The sequence below is a fragment of the Bubalus kerabau genome, chromosome X (assembly GCF_029407905.1).
Source record: "Bubalus kerabau isolate K-KA32 ecotype Philippines breed swamp buffalo chromosome X, PCC_UOA_SB_1v2, whole genome shotgun sequence".
In the NCBI taxonomy this organism is placed as follows: Eukaryota; Metazoa; Chordata; class Mammalia; order Artiodactyla; family Bovidae; genus Bubalus; species Bubalus kerabau.
The window spans coordinates 121280991-121299055 of record NC_073647.1 but is presented as its reverse complement, the minus strand read 5'-3'; positions in this window follow the sequence as shown (position 1 = coordinate 121299055).

Sequence of the window (18065 nt, the reverse complement as noted above, 5' to 3'; positions counted from 1 at the left end):
AAAACCATGGTTCAAAATGATACATGCACCCCAGTGTACATTGCAGTGCTATTTACAATAGCCAAGACATGGAAGCAACCTGAATGTCCATTAATAGATGAATGGATAAAGATGATGTGGTATATATATATAATGGAATATTACTCAGCCATTAAAAAGAATGAAATAAATAGCCAAGACATGGAAGCAACCTAAATGTGCATTAATAGATGAATGGATAAAGATGATGTGGTACATATATATATATATATATATATATATATATAGTGGAATATTACTCAGCCATTAGAAAGAATGAAATAATGCCATTTGCAACAACACAGATGTACCTGGAGATTATCAAACTAAGTCAGAGAGAGAAAGACAAATATCACATGATATCACTTACATGCAGAATCTACAAACAATGATGTAAATAAACTTATTTACAAAACAGAAACAGACTCACAGACTTAGAGAATGAACTTATGGTTACCAGTAGGGAGAGGGAAGATGGGAGGGGAAAGACAGAGGTAGGGGATTCAGAGGTACAAACAACTATGTATAAAATAAATAGGCTACAATGGTATATTGCACAACACAGGGAATATAGCCAATATTTTATAATAACTATAAAGGAAGTACAACCTTTAAAACTGTGAAGCACTATATTGTGTACTTGAACCTTATATTTACAACTATACCTCAAAAAAAATATGGTAATCAAAATAGTGTGGAACTGACAGACCAATGGAACAGAATAGAGAGCCAAGAAATAAACTCAGACACTTACGGTCAACTAATACTTGACAAAGGTGCCAAGTGTATAAAATGGGGATAGAATAGTCTCTTCAATAAATGGTGCTGAGCAAACTGTGTATCTACATGCAAAGGTATGAAACTGGACTGTTATACTTTACTCAAAAGTCAAATAAAAAGTGGATTAAAGACTTACATATAAGACCTAAAACAGTAAAATTCCTAGAAGAAAACAGAAAAAAGCTTCTTGACATTGGCTTTAGCAATAATTTCTTGAATACGATACCAATATTACAAGCAACAAAAGCAAAAATAGACAAGTGGGAGTACATCAAAACAACAAGAAAAGGCAGTCTATGAAATGGGAGAAAATGCCTGCAACCCATAAATCTGTTAAGGGGTTAATATCCAAATATATGGATATATAAGCACATCTACAACTCAATGGCAAAAAACAAAATACTTGATTTAAAAATTGACAGAGGAACCCAATAGAAATTTTTCCAATGAAGACATGACCAACAGGTATATGAAAAGGTGTTCAATATCACTAATCACCCAAGAAATGCAAATCAAAACCACAATGAGAGATCATCTCAGCTATTAGGATGGCTATTATTTTCAAAGAAGTAATTTTTGCCAGGGGTGTGGAGAAAAATGAACCCTCACCTACTATTGGTAGCAAGGTAAACTGGTACAGTCACTATGGGAAAAAGTACAAATGTTCCTAAAACACTTAAAAATAGAACTACCATGACCCAGCAGTCCTACTTCTAGGTTTGTATTGAAAGGGATTGAAATCAGGATCTCAATGAGCTATCTGTACTTCCATGTTCATTGCAGCATTACTCGCAATAGCCAATTAGTGGAAACAACCCAAATGTCTATCATTGGATGCCTGGGTTTTAAAATGTGATGTACACAAACAGTGTAATATTATTTAGCCTTAAGAAAGAAATTCTGCCATTTGCAACAACATGGATGAACCTGGAGGACAATATACTAAGTGAAATAAGCCAGATACAGAAGGACAAATATTCCATGATACCACCGCTATTGTGAATTTAAAATAGTCAAAATCACAGAAGCAGAGTAGAATGGTGGTTGCCAGGGTCTAGGGGAAGGAGGAAACAAGGAGGGATTAGTCAAAAGATAAAAAGTTTCAGTTAGACGAGATGAATAACTCCTAGAATAACAGCATAGAGACTACAGTTAATAATACTGCATAGTTTACTTAAAATTTTGTTAAGGGTAGATCTTATTTTAAATGTTCTTATCACAGAAATTAAGTAGGTAAATAAGTCAGTTAGTAAATTAATAATAGAGTGCAGGAGGGAAAAATGTATCTTCCCACAAAGAAAACTCCAGGTCCAGATGACTTCACTGGTGAATTTTGCAAAACTTTTAAGAAAGAGATAATACTAGTTCTACACAAAATATTCCATAAAACTGAAAAAAAAGGTAGGGGGGCATAATTCCCAAATCATTCTGCAAGGACAATATTACTCTTATACCAAAACCTAAACAAGATATTAAAGAAAACTACAGATCAATATCCCAATGAACATGGAAAAAAATTCTAAACAAAACAGTAGCAAATCGAATCTAACAATATATAAAATCTAACAATATATAAAATTATATAACAATATATAAAACAATATATATGTTTTAACTCATAGTGCTTTATCCCAGGAATTAGCACTTCTTTTCTACCTTGTTCAGAAAGTTCTAGCCAGAACAATCACACAAGAAATGTGTCTGCAACGTGGCTGAATCTCAAAATCATTACACTAAGAAACCAGTCAGAAAAGATCATATGTTGTATGATTCTCTTTATATAAATGTAATTAACAGGCATATTTCCAGAGACAGAAAGTAGATTAGTGGTTGCTGAAGCGACTTAGCAGCAGCAGCAGCAGCATGGGTGGATGGACGAGGGCGTGGATGTTGGGGAGAAACTGAAAGTGTTAAAAGATACAGGGTTTCTTTTTGAGGTGATGAAAATGTTCTACAATTGATTGTGGCGATGGTTGCACAACTCTGAATATACGAAAATAACTGAATTGTACACTTTAAATAGGCAAAATTTATCATAAGTGCTTGTGTGTTATTTTTAAAAAGGTATATTTTGTGTCACTGAGTTCTTCTGAGTCTTCCCCTAAGTATGGGTGGCTGGAAAAGTGAATAAAATCCTTGTATAGATTAGCAAGAATTCTTTCTCCATTTCCTTGTGTCACATTTTCTTAAGTTTCTTCTGGCTATAACATTATACAAAGATTTTTTTTAATTCTTTGAATTCTGAGCTTACCTGCTTTGCCAAACAGTCATTTCTATTTGACTGAATAGTCATTTCTGCTGTATATGTTAGTATTTTAAAGCCCTGTTTCCATAAGCAATTGTTTGCTTTGCCTGGCTATGAGATTGCAAGCTTAAGTCTCTGAAGGGAGTATCCTTGTTTTAAACTCTTCATAGAAGTGTAAGACACAAACAGGAAGTACTCCTATCATAAACATGTTTTTGATGATTTTTGACTAAGTAAACACACTCATATCACTGGCACCAAGATCAAGACATAGAACTTTCCCAGCTCCTTGGAAAATCACTCTTGTTCAGAAGAGATTTTTTTTTTTATTAACTGTGGTAGAAAACCACATCAAAATTATCATCTTAACTATTAAGTGTACATTTTATTAGTGTTAAGTATATTTTCCCTGTAGTGCAATCAATCTGCAGAAATTTTCATCTTGTAAATCTGAAATGCTATATGCATTAAATAAATCTTTTCATTTTTCTCTTCCCCCCACATTCTACTTTCTGTTTCTATAAATTTGATTATTTTAGATATTTCATGTAAGTGGATTCATGCAGTATTTGTCTTTTTGTGACTGGCTTCCCTTAGCATGAGCTTACCTGGTGGCTCAGACGGTAAAGTGTCTGCCTGCAATGTGGGAGACCCGGGTTCAATCCCTGGGTTGGGAAGATCCCCTGGAGAAGGAAATGGCAACCCACTCCAGTACTCTTGCCTGGAGAATCCCATGGATGGAGGAGCCTGGAAGGCTACAGTCCATGGAGTTGCAAAGAGTCGGACATGACTGAGCAAGTGCTTTGCCTTTTTGCCTTCCCTTAGCATGATGTCTTCAATGTTCATCCATCTTGTAGCATGAAACAGGATTTCCCTCCTTTATGAGGCTGAATAATATTCCATTGTATGGGTAGACCACATTTTGTTTATCCATTTGTCTTGTGATGGACATCTGGATCACGTCCACTTTTTGGCTATTGTGAATAGTGCTTCAGTGAACATAGGCATGCAAAAGGAGAATGTCTTTTAGTACTAAAAATATCTAATGTTGATTGATGACATTCATCTCAAGAACTGTTCTAAAGGGTTTATCCCATTTAATTTTCACAGCAACAATATGAATTAGAAAGCACTCTCATTATCTCCATTTTACAGATTAATAAACTAGCAATGAGAAGGTTAAGCAGCTTTCCCAAGGTCACCCAGCAGAACTGGGACTCTCACTCAATCAATCTGGAACCAGTACCACACACTTAGCCACCATGCTATGCTGCCTCTTGCTTATTTTCTATAATGATGCTCTAAAGCAGTGGTCTCCAACCTTTTCGGCACCAGGGACCAGTTTCGTGGAAGACCATTTTTCCATGGACTGGGGAGGGGATGGTGGCTTCAGGATGCTTCAAGCACATTATGTTTGTGCACTTTATTTCTATTTTCGTTACATCAGCTCTACCTCAGATCATCAGGCATTAGATCCCTGAGGTTGGGGACCCCTGCAGTAAGTATATCCTATGAAGCTTTGCTCATGTGTGTGCTCATAAAATGTTCAAGTCTCCGTATTACATGCCCCTTTGATTCAAAACACGAGCATTCCCTCTTGAAGCCCCAAATTTCTTTCAATTTGGGCTCATTTACAAATCGCAGTATCATAAAGCATATTTATTAAGTACTCGACCTTCTAGAGCTTCTTTTCCTATTCTGGCCAAGCATTTCAGATATGCTGCACATTGAAAAGAAGTAATCGAAATTAGCTTCATGTACTCCATTCTATTAAAAGTTATTAGCAATTAATACAGATTTAAGGGAGAGGGGACTTATTAGCCCTCTTGACCTGAAAATTAATGCGTCCTTTTCATTATACTCCTAAGGGGTATTTTACCCAATAACATTCCATTTCAGATTAATATAAAATGAAAACTACATTATTTGAGAATGCTGGCTACAAAACGATTACAAACCACAAATCTCACAAAGATTAACAGGGAAGGAAGATCAAGCAGAACAATGAACTATTAATAATCTAGACAAGATGAAGGTAATAAAATCAATGTGTCAATCATTCTACAAGAATCAAGAAGCCACAATATTTTTTGAGGGCATGGCCAGGCTTATGTAAAGTAAGGGTTGATAATGTTTGTTTTATAGGTTAAACTAGGCTTTCAGGAGTGGGTGATTTCTGGACAGTTACAAAAGAAATATACTCTATAAATTCTAATTTTAAAAATGCTAGGGTCTATATACAGAGATACTGTTTTCTTCATTTCTAGGCAAAACTGTCTTCCCTTTCCTGCACAAGGGGCCCCAAACTGCTCAAGGTTAAGCGTGTCAACAACTCCAAATGAACCACTAGGGGGCAGAAGGAGACAGAAGCTGACCAACAGGTTCCCCTGAGAGCACATTCACACTTGGAGTGACTTGAAAGACTGCTGATAATTGCGTCCTATATGTTAAGCTGAATCTGAGAATTTATCATATTTCCTTACTAAGAACCTGAAACCAAGATAAAATTGCCTAATTCTTTCTTTTCTATTCTGATGCTAGAGTTACCATTTGATAAGAAATACTGACCCAGGAGCCCTGATAGCAGCCACATGAATACAAGGCACTACTGTTTTGCTTTCTTTTCCTCTCCATTGCCAGTTTTATAGTCCTCTTTATCCTGACAGCCACTTGATTTATTCTGGCTTATGCTTGTGGTTACCCCCTCAACATTTGGCAGCTTGCTCTTATCCCAGAAGCAACATCCAGACAAATTTGATTATATAAGCAACGTATTGCCACACACATTTAACCTATACCACGGTCATTTCACAACAGGCACAGAGTTCACACTTCCCACTCTGTCATGATGTGTTGTTGTTTAGCCAGAAAAAGTTGCACGGGAACAAACGAGTACCCAATATACGTAATAAAACATGGCATTGACATCAATTCTAAAATCTTTATCCCACATAAACTCACAGACATATGTTCTGTAAGGCAGTAGAAGGTGGATTTATAAAGCACCATAAACAATTTCATCCATATATCACTCATGGCAATTGTTTATATCCTGAGGAGGAATAAACACTGTTGTTTTTTCGTTCAGCAGACTTAATGTGTGTCAGACTAAAGATACATAAAATACAAACCCTGTCCTCAGGAGCTCACAATCAAGTGGGAAGCCAGATACAGAAAGAGAAAGATCGCGTGAATAAACAGAAAGTTGCATTTCATGCGAAAGCACAGTGATTTGGCTGGGGTACTGCTTAGCTGGGAGTAGGGGGCTGAAACACAAGGGATCAGATATAAACAAATGCTGCACTTCCTGAAGAAGAGTGCCCAGAGACCAGTGCTAAAGGACAAACAGAGCTGACCAGGTCAAGAGGAAGTGGAAGAAGGTTGGCGCCAAGGCAGGCATTTGGAGCAAGAGGCGAGCTAAGAATAGCATGGGTGTGGTGTGGGTGAGCAGATAGCATCAGCTGTGTGTGCAATGGGAGTCCTGAGGGACAGAGCTCTCTGGGGCTTATACAACTGGCTGAGAATAGAGGACTTCACCTTGTAGGCAACAGAGAGCTGGGGAACTGTTTTGAATGGGGGAAATTTGATCATTCTGGAAGACATTGAGAAGTAGGAGATTAAAGTCAGGCTGGTTAAGAGGCTACAATTCTCCAGAGCTAAGGCGCTGAGAGTTGGGGTGGGAAGGGGTGACACTAGGGGATTCAAATGGGCAGGGTTTGATATGTGAGCAAGAATCATGGATGACACTTAGATTTCTAGCTTGGATGACTAGGAGGGCAGTGGGGCCACCGGCAGAGATAGGGAATACACAAACAGGGCTGGGAGACAGCAAGGAGTCTGGTTTCAGATAGGCTGAGTTGGAGGCACCTCAGCACTGTCCACCTGCAGATGTCTGATGAACACGTGACTAGGCCAGGTGAGCCTGAGTTGAACTCCAGAGGTTGGCTAGGCCTCTTGTCACTGCTGGCAGAAAATATGGAGTCAATGAGATTTTTCCTGAGGATGAGTAGACCAGAAGAGTGAGGACTGAATGGTCAGAGAACCCCAAGGTTGAAGAGATAGGTGGAGGACATGGGTCACCAGGCTGAAGCAGAGAAGAAATGGTCAGAAGAAACCATCTATGGTAGGAAGGTCTGACAAGGACCTCAGATTACAGGCTAAAAGCACCCAAGTTCCTACTCATATCCAGTCAAAAATTATTTGAAAGCTCGGCAGTGTTTCAGGCCCCATTCAGGAGGGGGCCACTAAGAAATTGACCACGGGATTCTTGACTTCAGGAGCCTCATAATCTAGTTGGGAAATGAAACACACTTCCTAAAAGAGGTGAAGTTGAAAGCCTAAGGAAGAGGCAAACAGCTGTGAAGGGCAAGATCTAGAGGGACCCTGTGGGAGTGAGGGAACCAAGATTTCTAAAAGAAGCAAGACCTGGCTGACCTTGGGGGCCAGGGTGGAGATTCTCCTAAGAATGGAAACTTGACCACAAAGGCCAAGAAGACAACAAAGTAATGTCTACTGTGGACGGAGCACCCACTTCACATTCAAGAAGAGAGTCAGATCCTGTTGGAAATGTGGCTCAAACCAGGGCTGAAAGATGCCTGAATGCCCACCTGGGCCATGAAGATTGTGTATAGGGAAAATGAAAGTTCAGAGCAGGAAAACATTGCCTTCATTAAGCCGCAGCTACCAAGTATGCATTCTCCAAAGAGGAGAAAGAAGAAATGTTTCCAACCCTCATAGAGAAAGGAAAGCAGTGTTTTTATGAAATTAATACAATACTGATGTGTCTCTCCTTTTCTACTTTTGAATAGTCTGACAAATCAAATTCTTATTTTCAGAAGGTCTCAGTTCAGTCGCTCAGTGTCTGACTCTTTGAGACCCCCATGGACTGCAGCACGCCAGGCTTCCCTGTCCATCACCAACTCCTGCAGACTGCTCAAACTCATATCCATTGAGTCCGTGATGCCATCCAACCATCTCATCCTCTGTCGTCCCCTTCTCCTCCTGCCTTCAATCATTCCCAGCATCAGGGTCTTTTCAAATGAGTCAGTTCTTTGCATCAGATGGCCAAAGTATTGAAGTTTCAGCTTCAGCATCAGTCCTTCCAATGAATATTCAGGACTGATTTCCTTTAGGATGGACTGGTTGGATCTCCTTGCAGTCCAAGGGACTCTCAAGAGTCTTCTCCAACACCACAGTTCAAAGGCATCAATTCTTTGGCACTCAGCTTTCTTTATAGTCTAACTCTCACATCCATACATGACTACTGGAAAAACCATAGCTTTGACTAGACGGACTTTTGTTGGCAAAGTAATGTCTCTGCTTTTTAATATGCTGTCTAGGATGGTCATAACTTTTCTTCCAAGGAGCAAGCGTCTTTTAATTTCATGGCTGCAGTCACCATCTACAGTGATTTTGGAGCCCCCCAAAATAAAGTCTCTCAGTTTCCATTGTTTCCCTGTGTCTATTTGCCAGAAGATATAGTTCCTAATTCTTTTGGTTATCAAGTTCCCTGGTTACTGTTATTTTCTGTCTAAACATCAGACTTGAAGAAAAAAAAGAAAAGAATTGTATTTCAGTGAGCTTGAGCCTGTGAGATTTTATAAACGGCATGCTTTTAATAGTAGTTTTTCTCCATCAGAGAGCCTCAGAGAAAGCTATGCTCAGAATCTTCAGAAATCACTAAATATGTGTACTTTATCATTCACCTGACTAAACTGTGATAATGGGGTGCTTTACAGCCAAAGAACTTTCTAAAATATGATTGTATTTTAATCCTTAAGCCTCACAATTCAATAAAGGCTAACAAGTTAATGAAAAAGTGGGGTAAGGGCATGACAAGGCAATTCAAAGAAAACAATTGCAAATAGCCATAAGCACATGAAAGATACTTCTCATTCATTCTTATACTTCACTAACATTTAAAGAAATGCATATAAAAACAGATACTTTCATATCTGAAAGTATTTGCTATCATCCTCTTATCAATGTTAATGGCAGTTTAAGATTGTTGCATCTTCTGGGAAGGACAACTTGGCATTGGCTTTCACATTGTAAATGCGTACACTCTTTGACCCAGCAATTCTATTCCCAAATGTCTCCTAAAGATATTCTTGCTCAAGGGTTTTAGTATGTGTGTAAAAGGTTCTCTGTTGCAGCATTTTTTGTAGACTTTTTTTAAAAATAAAATCTAGATCATCTAGTAAGGGGGGTTGGTTAGGGACTTCCCTGGCAGTCCAGTGGTTAAGATTTAACCTTCCAATGCAGGGGTTACAGGTTTGATCCCTGGTAGGGGAGCTAAGATCCCATCTGCCTTGCGGCCAAAAAACCAAAACATAAAACAGAAGCAATATTGTAACAAACTCAGTAGACTTTTTTTTCCTTAAAAAGGTCCATATTAAAAAAAATCTTAAAAGAGGGGGCTGGTTCGAGTCACTATGCTATCTGCAGACACTGTGCTGTGCTTAGTCACTCAGTCGTGTCTGACTCTTTGTGGCCCCATGGACTGTAGCTCGCCAGGCTCCTCTGTCCATGGGGATTCTCCAGGCAAGAATACTAGAGTGGGTTGCCATGCCCTCCTCCAGGCGATGTCCCCAATGCAGGGATTGAACCTAGGCCTCCTGCATTGCATGCAGATTCTTTACTATCTGAGGCACCAGGAAAGTCCAAGAATACTGGAGTGGGTAACCTATCCTTTTTCCGGGGGATCTTCCCAACCCAGGAATCGAACCAGGGTCTCCTGCATTGCAGGTGGATTCTTCACCAGCTGAGCTACCAGGGATGCCCTGGAGAGTCATAAACCAAACTGTACAGATCAGGGCATGCTGTTGTGGCCTTGGCTGTGATCTACAGTCCTGGAGACCCATCACATCCTCCCTCCTAGACTATGATTTGTTCCTGAAAGCCTGGTCACTAAGTGAAGAGCTGTTTCATGAAAGAGTATCTAGGTTAATTGTACTGGGGTAAACTGTGTTGTGCTCTAATCTAACTTTAAATACCCCCAAACGTTTTGTGAATTAAAAGAAGAAATCAATGGAACTATGAAAACAAGTTTCTGGAAAGAATACACATCCTTTTGCAAGTGTGCACATAATTAAGGTTCATCATTCTTACCCATAGTGGATGGTGGGTGGTGGAGGGGTCACAAGGAAGCTGTTCCTATTAAAAATTCTGCTTTCTGTGCCATTTTCTTCACTTTTCTGTGGCTCAGTTACCTTGCCCTGTGTCTGTTCTTAAAAATAAAGTCATAGCACAAAAAAAACATAGAGCGAACTAAAGGCTAAAACACAGAGTGCTTGGATCACATGGAAATAGACCACGTGAACTCCAAACTGAAGATGTGCGGGAGGTGCCACTGCTTCATCCCTTTCTCTGGGTCCCCATACACAAAACAAGATGCTTTTGGCTTCATCAAAACACAGTACACAGTTTAAAGTAGTTCATTTCCAACTAGAAACTGCTGTTATTCAAGTCAATTGGTGAGTATGTCTTTGAAACCACAGTGTCAAAATTCTCATTATATTGCATTTATTTAATATGTTTTGTGGAGGAAAATCATTATTTTATACCAATTGTAAAAAGGTAGTGTTCCCTCAATTGATGTGGCTTTTCAAGGGCAGTTATAGAAAAGACTAGTAATTAAGAAGAAGAAAAAACAAATTGCAGTATGATATAATAGAATCTCCTTTTAAAAAGGACATATACTCATAATGTTTACATGTTTCTGGAAAGAAAACTGAGAAAATACATACAAGAAATTGCAGCAGTGGTCTTTTTGGAAGAGAGGAGTGTGGCAAGAAAGAGTTATGGGCACTATTTTTAGTATGAAAGTAAGATTTTTTAATAGCTACTGCTGCTAAGTCACTTCAGTCGTGTCCGATTCTGTGCGACCCCATAGACGGCAGCCCACCAGGCTCCTCTGTCCATGGGATTCTCTAGGCAAGAATACTGGAGTGGGTTGCCATTTCCTTCTCCATTTTTAACAGCAAAACAGCAAAATAACAAATCCTTCAGTGATTTTCCACAGACTAAAGAAAGGAGTTAGATTTTGGGTCCAGGCATTGACATAGAGGACCCTGCAGGATCTATCTGGCCACATAGGCCTCACCCATGCCCCCATATATCTCCTTACTGCTCCACCAAATTACTTGCCACTCCCGGAATGCACTAGGCAGTCCTGAACTTCTGTGTTTTTGTGTCGTTGTCTAGCTAGTTGTGGAACATTCACTCACAAATGTCAAGGCATCTCTCCCAGCTTTCACTCAGAGCCAGAAAACTGCTATCTGAACCCTTTCCCTTAAGACTGTTAGACCTGAAGCCAGGGCCTTATTGGCTTAATCCATTCTAGGACCAGGGAAGATGGTACTCTGACCACCATGGGTTCACCTATGCTATTTTTATTTGGTAAGACAAGTTAATTATTCATAACAAACTTCCTTGGGGATATGTTAGCCAATGCAAACTTAACCTTAGATTCAAAAGAAAACTCCCCATCAAAACATTCAGCCTCAGTTTTTTTTTTTTTTAAATCAAGGAGAGAAAAAGAATCTATATAAAGAAGTTTCTATGACATATGCAGAAGTTTGCTTCATTCTTCATGTCCTCACACCCAAGGTTAAATGATCACAAACAAAACTATAAGAAACACTCACTTAAAAATAAGCAAGAGTAGCCAGTGGAATTCTGAAAGAGAAAGACCATACAAGGACACTGACCCTATCAGAATTAAAACATACTGGGATGTCTCAGCAACTTAAAAAGTGCTTTCAGAGTTCCCTAGTGGTCCGGTGGGTAAGACTCCATGTTCCCAATGCAGAGGGCCTGGGTTCAATCCCTGGGCAGAGAACTAGATCCCTCATGTCTCAACTTAAAGATCCGGCACACGGCAATGAAGATCTTGCATGCCACAAGTAAGATGCAGCACAGCCAAATAAGAAAAAAAAAAAGTGCTTGAATAAAGAATGAGACCAATGGAAGAGAATTAGGAAGTCCAGAGATTAAACCATGTACATGATGTTCAGTTTAGTTCAGTTGCTCAGTTCAGTTCAGTCACTCAGTAGTGTCCGATTCTTTGCAACCCCATGAATCACAGCACGCCAGGCCTCCCTGTCCATCACCAACTCCCGGAGTTCACTCAAACTCATGTCCATCGAGTCGGTGATGCCATCCAGCCATCTCATCCTCTGTCGTCCCCTTCTCCTCCTGCCCCCAATCCCTCCCAGCATCAGAGTCTTTTCCAATGAGTCCACTCTTCGCATGAGGTGGCCAAAGTACTGGAGTTTCAGCTTTAGCATCAGTCCTTCCAATGAACACCCAGGACTGATCTCCTTTAGAATGGACTGGTTGGATCTCCTTACAGTCCAAGGGACTCTCAAGAGTCTTCTCCAACACCACAGTTCAAAAGCATCAATTCTTCAGTGCTCAGCTTTCTTCACAGTCCAACTCTCACATCCATACATGACCACTGGAAAACCCATAGCCTGGACTAGACGAACCTTTGTTGGCAAAGTAATGTCTCTGTTTTTGAATATGCTGTCTAGGTTGGTCATAACTTTCCTTCCAAGGAGTAAGCGTCTTTTAATTTCATGGCTGCAATCACCAGTGCAGTGATTTTGAAGCCCAAAAAAATAGAGTCTGACACTGTTTCCACTGTTTCCCCATCTATTTCCCATGAAGTGATGGGACCAGATGCCATGATCTTAGTTTTCTAAATGTTGAGCTTTAAGCCAACCTTTTCACTCTCCTCTTTCATTTTCATCAAGAGACTCTAGCTCCTCTTCACTTTCTGCCATAAGGGTGGTGTCATCTGCATATCTGAGGTTATTGATATTTCTCCCAGCAATCTTGATTCCAGCTTGTGCTTCCTCCAGCCCAGCATTTCTCATGATGTACTCTGCATATAAGTTAAATAAGCAGGGTGACAATACACAGCCTTGACGTACATGATGTTAGCATTTGCTAAAGATGTCATTTCTAGTAGGTAGACTTATAAAGAACTTTATACTACTTGGTTGTGAACTGAAAAAAAAGTACAAAGTTGTATCTATACTTCAAACTGTACAACTGAACAAGTTTCAAATGAATTGAACATTTAAATGTAAGCAAGAAACAAGAAAACCATAAAAGCATGTCAATAAACATGGTAAATAGACAAAGAATAGACATAGTTAACACATACCAAACAAAAAAAAACAATATAAATGGCCCTTAGAACATGTAAAAATATGCTGAACATCAGTCATCATTTTAGAAATGCAAGTTAAAATTACACTGAGGTGTTATTGCTCACCTGTCAGGTCGACAAAACTATAAACATTTGACAACACATTCTACAGGTAAAGTTGTGGGGCAGCAGATATGCCCACACAGTACATGTAGAAATATAAATGTTGTAACCTGAATCGAGGGCAAATTGACAATATCACAAGTACCAACATATTTACCTTTTGCACCTATTACACAGATGCAATTGCCCATGTAAGAAATGATACATTTTCATGATTATTCATTGCAGCACTGTTCGTAATTGCAAAAGATTGAACACAACACAATTGTCCAATAATAGGGTATTGGTTAAATAAACTTTGCCACAGCCACACAATGGAATACTATGCCATTGCTCAAATTGAATGAAAGTATTATTTTCTATGTACCAATATGGAAAAAAATTTCTAGGTTATATTGTGAAAAAAGAGAGGCAGAACAACATCTAGAGTATGCTTCCTTTTGTAGAAGAAATGGGGACTATAGGAATAATTACTCATATTTGCTTGTGATTGCATAAAGCACTGCAACACAATTAAGTGGGATGACTGATTGCCTAAAAGGGACTAGTGAGAAAGAAGTAGATGGAGACAGCAGAAGGGATATGCTTTAATATATGTCTTTCCATATTACTTTAACTTTTGGCTACTGTGAATACATTTCCTTTTCAAAAATAGAAATAACATTTAAAAACATACTCTGCAGAAAATTTTTGCCAAAGTCAGAACTAAATAACACAAAGGCGGAGTAGATTTCTTCTAAAGTATAAGCTCCAAGTAAAATGTGTTTCATTGTTTTTATTAACTTTGCTTCCTTATTAAGATCTATTGTGATCCTTTGCTTGGTGTGATGGTTCTGACATATGTCAAACGATGATGTCAATATTGGCTGGACAAGTGTGAGGAATACTATAGTACATTACTAGGTCCAAGATTATAAAAAGCTACCTATAAAATGTATAGCATAGATTTCCATCAATTATTCATTGAGAATTTATATGGCATAGGTCGGCTGAGTACTTTGTGGGTGAATAAAAATGTGATTCTTGGCTTCAAGAAAGTGACATTTGATGGTCAAAAAGCAATTAATCATTTCCAAATGTGAGCTTAAAACCAGGATTTCCTCACTAAGATTAAGCCACTAAACATCATGATTGTTAGGGAAACATACTTTGAAATCTTTTTCAGGCTATGTGGCCCTGAGGCTGATTTTATCCTCCACTGTACCAACCCAGGTTTTACAATGGTGTTTTGGATCAAAGGGGTATCATAAGTCAAGCTTTCCTTTTCACATCTCTATTAACATCTTTTTCTTCATTTTCAGCAATGGGGCTTGCTCGGTCCTCACTGTTTTTTGCCAGCATGTCTCTGTCTCCCGCTGTCTTTGACGTTGTTCAGTCACCTAGAAAGATGTGCAGTGGCATTCACAGGCAATGATTGGCATCAGATTTCCCTCATTATTCTGCCATAGAGTCAGCACTGAAATCGATGGGAAACCAAGTGCAATCACATAAAGTTGATTGCCATTTGGGTCCTATTGATTATCCTGCCAAATCTATGACAAGAAGAATAGCTGCACTGGATGGCAAAAAGGTAGTGACTACACATGCTTCAGCTGCCATTTGAGGTTGGCTAACATAGTATCTGCCCATTGATCTAGATCAGAAAGTAAGAAAGAGATGCCCTTACAGAAAAGTAGGCTAGTGGAGGGAAAATGCTTATTCTCGTCCACTAATGATGACCTCTTAAATTTACCTTCAAGGACAATCATTCAACAATTCTCCTTTTATCTAACCTCAAAATTTGTTGGAGAACTGAGGACCTCTGGGGACCATCTTGGACTGAGTTACTATAGATTACCCTCTCACTACAGACACACAGAGATGCTGGATAGGATAAATGAACAATAACTTGCAAATATGTAGCTTAGTTCAAAATAAAGGAAAGCAAATCCTTACAATGCAAAACTAAGGAAATCGAAAACAAGGCTCCACGGGTTTGGGCTGGGGATAGGGTGCAGCGTCCGATCCAACTAAAGTTCCTTAGGCCAAGTACTGGGATTTAATAGCCATACAGGGACAGAAGGCAATGGCAAGCCACTCCAGTACTCTTGCCTAGAAAATCCCGTGGATGGAGGAGCCTGGTAGGCTGCAGTCCATGGGGTCGCTATGAGTCGGATGCGACTGAGCGACTTCACTTTCACTTTTCACTTTCACACAATGGAGAAGGCAATGGCAGCCCACTCCAGTGTTCTTGCCTGGAGAATCCCAGGGACAGCAGAGCCTGGTGGGCTGCTGTCTATGGGGTCGCACAGAGTTGGACACGACTGAAGCGACTTAGCAATAGCGACAGAAGATATGGCCTTGGGTCAATGAAAGATGAGATGGAATGTCTTTTGTTTTATAAAACCAGATTTCCAAAAGAGTGGTCCCTTCACTGAGGGTCAGATCAGATCAGATCAGATCAGTCGCTCAGTCATGTCTGACTCTTTGTGACCCCATGAATGGCAGCACGCCAGGCCTCCCTGTCCATCACCAACTCCCGGAGTTCACTCAGACTCACGTCCATCGAGTCACTGATGCCATCCAGCCATCTCATCCTCTGTCGTCCCCTTCTCCTCCTGCCCCCAATCCCTCCCAGCATCGGAGTCTTTTCCAATGAGTCAGCTCTTCGCATGAGGTGGCCAAAGTACTGGAGTTTCAGCTTTAGCATCATTCCTTCCAAAGAAATCCCAGGGCTGATCTCCTTCAGAATGGACTGGTTGGATCTCCTTACAGTCCAAGGGACTCTCAAGAGTCTTCTCCAACACCAAGTTCAAAAGCATCAATTCTTCGGTGCTCAGCCTTCTTCACAGTCCAACTCTCACATCCATACATGACCACAGGAAAAACCATAGCCTTGACTAGACGAACCTTTGTTGGCAAAGTAATGTCTCTGTTTTTGAATATGCTATCTAGGTTGGTCATAACTTTGCTTCCAAGGAGTAAGTGTCTTTTAATTTCATGGCTGCAGTTACCATCTGTAGTGATTTTGGAGCTCAGAAAAATAAAGTCTGGCACTGTTTCCACTGTTTCCCCATCTATTTCCCATGAAGTGGTGGGTCCAGATGCCATGATCTTCGTTTTCTGAATGTTGAGCTGTAAGCCAACTTTTTCACTCTCCACTTTCACTTTCATCAAGAGGCTTTTTAGTTCCTCTTCACTTTCTGCCATAAGGGTGGTGTCATCTGCATATCTGAGGTTATTGATATTTCTCCCGGAAATCTTGATTCCAGTTTGTGTTTCTTCCAGCCCAGAGTTTCTCATGATGTACTCTGCATATAAGTTAAATGAACAGGGTGACAATAGAACTCTTTTTCCTATTTGGAACCAGTCTGTCGTTCCATGTCCAGTTCTAACTGTTGCTTCCTGACCTGCATACAAATTTCTCAAGAGGCAGATCAGGTGGTCTGGTATGCCCATCTCTTTCAGAATTTTCCACAGTTTATTGTGATCCACACAGTCCAAGGCTTTGGCATAGTCAATAAAGCAGAAATAGATGTTTTTCTGGAACTCTCTTCCTTTTTCCATGATCCAGCAGATGTTGGCAATTTGATCTCTGGTTCCTCTGCCTTTTCTAAAACCAGCTTGAACATCTGGAGGTTCATGGTTCACATATTGCTGAAGCCTGGCTTGGAGAATTTTGAGCATTACTTTACTAGCGTGTGAGTTGACTGCAATTGTGCAGTAGTTTAAGCATTCTTTGGCATTGCCTTTCTTTGGGATTGGAATGAAAACTGACCTTTTCCAGTCCTGTGGCCACTGCTGAGTTTTCCAAATTTGCTGGCATATTGAGTGCAGCACTTTCACAGCATCATCTTTCAGGATTTGAAATAGCTCAACTGGAAATCCATCACCTCCACTAGCTTTGTTCGTAGTGGTGCTTTCTAAGGCCCACTTGACTTCACATTCCAGGATGTCTGGCTCTAGGTCAGTGATCACACCATCGTGATTATCTGGGTCTTGAAGATCTTTTTTGTACAGTTCTTCTGTGTATTCTTGCCATCTCTTCTTAATATCTTCTGCTTCTGTTAGGTCCATACCATTTCTGTCCTTTATCAAGCTCATCTTTGCATGAAATTTTCCTTTGGTATCTCCGATTTTCTTGAAGAGATCCCTAGTCTTTCCCATTCTGTTGTTTTCCTCCATTTCTTTGCATTGATCGCTGAAGAAGGCTTTCTTATTTCTTCTTGCTATTCTTTGGAACTCTGCATTCAGATGTTTATATCTTTCCTTTTCTCCTTTGCTTTCTGCTTATCTTCTTTTCACAGCTATTTGTAAGGCCTCCCCAGACAGCCATTTTGCTTTTTTGCATTTCTTTTCCCTGGGGATGGTCTTGATCCCTGTCTCCTGTACAATGTCACGAACCTCATTCCATAGTTTATCAGGCACTCTATCTATCAGATCTAGGCCCTTAAATCTATTTCTCACTTCCACTGTATAATCATAAGGGATTTGATTTAGGTCATACCTGAATGGTCTAGTGGTTTTCCCTACTTTCTTCAATTTAAGTCTGAATTTGGCAATAAGGAGTTTGTGGTCTGAGCCACAGTCAGCTCCTGGTCTTGTTTTTGCTGACAGTATAGAGCTTCTCCATCTTTGGCTGTAAAGAATATAATCAATCTGATTTCAGTGTTGACCATCTGGTAATGTCCATGTGTAGAGTCTTCTCTTGTGTTGTTGGAAGAGGGTGTTTGTTATGACCAGTGCATTTTCTTGGCAAAA